The sequence below is a fragment of the Monopterus albus genome, unplaced genomic scaffold (genome assembly GCF_001952655.1).
Source record: "Monopterus albus unplaced genomic scaffold, M_albus_1.0 scaffold46.1, whole genome shotgun sequence".
NCBI lineage: Eukaryota > Metazoa > Chordata > Actinopteri > Synbranchiformes > Synbranchidae > Monopterus > Monopterus albus.
In genome coordinates this window covers 693846-699062 of record NW_018127926.1, presented here as the reverse complement: position 1 = coordinate 699062, position 5217 = coordinate 693846, and positions in this window count along the sequence as shown.

The following is a 5217-nucleotide window of genomic DNA, read 5'->3' as shown; positions in this document are numbered from 1 at the left end:
TGCTAATACATCAAAGTGAAGCCATTTCAGTTCGATTCAACTGAGGGCCCTGCGATCAGTATATAATGATCCAGTTTGAAAGTTTTATTGAGCTGCTCTCTTCACTATAAAGTGCTATTTAAGTGCAATGATGACCTTTCAATTCAACAAAAACTAACTGTGGGATACAGTGGGAAGTGTTTACATTGCCACAGCCTCTACAAAAAAAGCTCCCAACTCAAATTTATTAAATATAACTTCACAATAACCAAGGTTACTATTTGTCCTTATACGTTTGTGGTGTTTTCCAAGTATTTTAATTGGTATTGGCATTCTTTTCAAATGACGCAGGTTTAATGTTTTTCTGTTCATCTTTTTTTTTTCTAAATAAAATACTTCATACCTGTGACTTTCCGACAGGAGACTATACCTTATCCATGTATTTTTCTTGGCTGCTACAGCTCGGAGTATTAGGTTTCTGGTTACTCGTCCAATTTGAAGAGAATGTACACTTAACAGAAATATACACAGATGTGGCTGGCTGGCATGAGAGTGTCATAATAAAGGTACATTTTACAAATTACATATTCACTGATGGACACGCTTTACAGTGATGACATCAGCTTGTTGGCTGTTTGATATCTGCATCGATTCAGATTTACAGATTGCTACACCCTTAGTCAGTATCCCTCCTGTGTCTTCACAATTCTCTGCATCTAGTTAGGCCTGACCTCATCGTGACACCATGACATGACCCAGGTACAGTCGCCAACAGGATACAACTCACTTCATTATTAATGGATGTGACCCAAAAACAAAAACTCATTTGGAGAGTCTAATTCTTCTCTGAGTACTCTGTGGCACTATTGTTCTATGGGGTCAGCTAATCTGGCACATTTATAGATGAGCAATTATCCCATGCTCAGCCTGTGTGTAACTTGGAGAAGAGACAGATAAAAAGAGAGGGTCATAAAAGGCCAAGTTATTTCTCATGAGATCATCGGGTCACTTGTTGACATTAAATGTGGATCAGAGAAAATCTGATGTGTGAAGTGCATTCAACTTAGAGGCCACTTGTTAAAACAGTGTTTCAGTGTGACACAGTTCATGTTGCTGCATGTTGTCCTTTGACGCTGTTGTACTTTTGCTGTCTCTGTCTTTCTGACATTGTTCCTGTGATACATTATGTGCAGTTTTAAAAATGTGCCAGACATAAGTTCCATCAAAAACACAGAGCAAATCCAAATCCTTCCTCACATACCCATAGTCCAGTGAAAGAGAGAGCTGAATGCATTCTGTTGGGCTTTATGTGTGTGGCAACTAGGAGACAGACAGTCTAATTACCCTGCAGTGGCACACTAAGCCTGATCCCTGAGCAGATGGGTCAAAGAATTGTGCACTAACCTTAGCCTGGCACAAACCAAGGGGACATAGAGGTACTCGTTTCATTTCTGTTCTGTTACTGAACAACAAGGTCAGATACTATGTCTTCTTAATCTGCTTTGGTGGCAGCCAAGGGTGTGTCAACACACACACACACACACACACACACACACACACACACACACTTATATCTATGGACTTATGCAGGAGCTAATTTGTGCTGGAACGATCCAGATCTGGCACCTCTCATATTGTGACTGGCACCTATTTTGATGGACCTGGCACCTCATTTACATACAGTATGAAAGAAATTCAATATATGAATAATATATAAAAAGTCCAAGGTCTAGTACTTTTTGTACAACTAGACTTTTACAACAGCATATTAGACTGAAGTCAGAATAATTAAATACAATAAAAACAGGCAGTTAGGCTAATTACATCACAATGTAACTAGTCCGTGCAGGTCATACTGGGTCAGGTGCACATTCAGTGTTATGTTATGTTATGTTATGTTATGTTATGTTATGTTATGTTATGTTATGTTATGTTATGTTATGTTATGTTATGTTATGTTATGTTATGTTAGCCACAGAGCACAAATGTGAAAAAGAATTTGCCAAAGTATTTGAAGTTGCAGCAGACAACTCTTAATGAATAGGCTAGTGTAAGCCAGTCTGATGATGAGGTCATGGATTTCAAAAGGACTGAAGTGTTATGGGCTGTTTTAAATAACTGCAGGTAAGAACATGTTTATTTAGCACTACAGCATTATATAGTCTAAATTTGATGCTGTAATATTCTGAATATAACTAATATTAATGTGTAGTGGAGTAATAAGGCCCCAAATATGATGTCAGGCTTGCTACTGATTGAACAGATTAGAGGCCCTAGCCTTGAGGTCCTAATGCATTTAGCATCAATTGCGCTCAACATTTAGAACTCACACTTGCAAATGCATGTCTTCTTGTGTGATTTATTGGTCGGTACAGATACACAACAAATGATGTCTTGCTTCTAAGCTGCTCCCTTAATGTGAAAACTACGCAAATGCACCAGTCATGAGGAAATGTTTTCATTCCAGGACTTCTTCTTCCCACGTTGACATGCTAGGTGTGTCACAAGTGATATTCCAGAACCTAATCATTTACAAATTAAGCACTAGATTTTGGTAAGATATGTTGATAAATAAACATGGATAAAGATGAACTACATACAGATATATGTCTTTTAACCTATGTTTGTAGAAATATATTGTACATGTGCACAAGTCCACTCATTCTCATGTGCATTTTCTCTTTCTTTATTATTTGGTCACTTTTCCTTCTTCACTTTCTCTTATTTCTGAGGACACAGGAGAAAAAGAGACAAATGGGAGAAATGAAATAATGGAGGGGGGGGGGGGGGGGGGCACTCTGAGTATATGCCAGCCTGCTTATCCTTCCGTTGTGCTGCACTATATGAGTATTTCTAGCTTCCAATCTGTCTGTGGGTGTGTTTGCATTTGTTTGTTGCTGTCTCTGCTTTTCGACATCACTTTGGGACAACCAGCAGGCCTAAACCAACAGCCTGCTGAGACCTAGAACCACTGTGAGCCAAACATAGAAACATGTAGAACAACAAAGCAATCATAACATTTGTCCCTCACTTCCCAACAAGGTTAGTGCTACATAAAAATAGTAATAATAATAACAATAATAAAAGAAACAAAGACAATGATGGCTTGCGGCCTTCTGTCCACACAAAAGGGAATGGTTTTAACATTTTGTACTTGTTTTTGATTGAAAACAAATGTGTTTCCTTGCCAAGCATGCTCTCCCAGGCAAACCATTATACCAGATTGTAAATGACTGTTGCCCTCCACTGTCCCTGATAAACAGGGACATTATGTACCCCACCCCCTACATGATTACTTTTTGGACTTTATTTTTAGGTAAAAAAGGAATTACTGATAGAGTTTGTAGCTGTTTGATAATATGGATGCCCTTTGGCAGTAACTGTAGAGCTCCTGTTACAGTGACTTTGCAATAGTACAACTGAAACATGCAATTACTGATGCTCCCAAACTTTATAATGTAAGCCATTGCATGGAAATGTGTTGAAAAATAAGTACAGGCACATCATTGTATGCATATTTATATAGTCTACATACTATACATTTGCTTTTACACCTCTAAGGTTTATCCAGCATCAAAAACCCCAAACATTATTATTCATTTATCAATTCCATATATGGCTACCCTATGCAGAGGCACACACTAGGTCAGTGGCAGGGTAGGACCTGGACAGGCCACTATTCTATCATATGAATAACACATATACATTCAACCCCTCACACTTACAGGCAATTTAGAGTCTCCCTGTCACCTGATATGCATGTTTTGGACAGTGACAGGCAAGTGGAGCACACAGAGAAACACAGGCACAGCATGTAAACTCAACACAAAATGGCTCACACAGCCTAGTATTAGATTCAGATCCAAAGATCTGCTGTAGTAGAGCTAACCATTAAGCCAGGGGCAGAGTATGTCATAATTCTGTCCCACCTGTTTCTGGTCTCGTGCTTTTATTTTGACACAACTTCCTGTTAGTCTTATCTCAGCTAGGAACTTTTTACTTTAATCAGTGCTCATTGTTTTCACCTTCCTTTTTTCACTCCCTTATAGGCAGCTTCCTCCCACCAGGAAGCTGCCAGATTGTTCTAGACTCCAGCTCTGACTTTCCAGCATTTTCTTGTACCTGATACTCTTGTTCTGACCCCGGATTGCTCGTTTGACCACCGACAGGGTGCCTGACAGAGTGGGGCTAATTGTCAGCAGAAGACCCTTTTTTCACAGTGGACGAACTTGGATAAATTAAGTGACATTTCAGTCATTACTACTTAGTTCTTTTTTTTTTATTACTGTCATGTTTTAAAAAGAATACAAAACTTAAATATTATTCTACTGCAGCAGACCATGAGACCAGCTACGGACTAAACAACTTCAAAGTACTGTTTTTTTTAATTTTATTCATTCATTTACTGTACATGTTCATTTAAATATCCATTAATTCACTCGTTCATCCATTAATATAAAACCATTTGTATCATATTTGCTACCGAGTTTCTGAAACCTCTATCTTATCAACATGATCAATACTTTCCTTTAAAATCAGTTGTACAATGTACATATATGATCTGCTACATGTATTCTGCCCTCTAGTGGATTATCATTCCACTGCAGGCAGGGGAAGAGCTTTTTTTTGGCCGTTTCAAAATGGCTGCTGTCATTAAATCCTCCACACACTTTTGGGAGGAAAATCTTTGCTAATTTTCAAGAAGTTATGGTAAGAATAACATTTATATTACAATTTTTTCAAAATAAATTGTTTCTGTATTGACACAATGCATAATTTCATAATTATTCATTCATTATATTACTGTACATTTACATCGTGTTAAAAATGTGGTATCAAATTGGATACTGCAGGTATATAAGGTGCTTTATCCCTGAATAGTCATGTCACATTTTACTAATGTAATCTACATCATGCCTACCACAATACAATCACAGACTATTTTGATGATTTAATTAATCTAAAATGCCACCTTAAAATACATTTTGGGTATTTTCACAATAACAATTCCTCTGAAATAATAATCACTATGCTATATTGAACAATTTGTTATTTATGTATTGTATGTATGTATGTGAAAAAGAATAGAGCAAGAAGATAAAGGCTCTATTCTATTATAAAGCCTCGTCCGGTTCTTTCAAACCAGGAACTCAGAGGGACGACTCAGACCACTTGAGTATATAAAAAATATAACCGTGCTGGTTTATTCAAAGAGTCACAGGCAAGAATTAACATTAC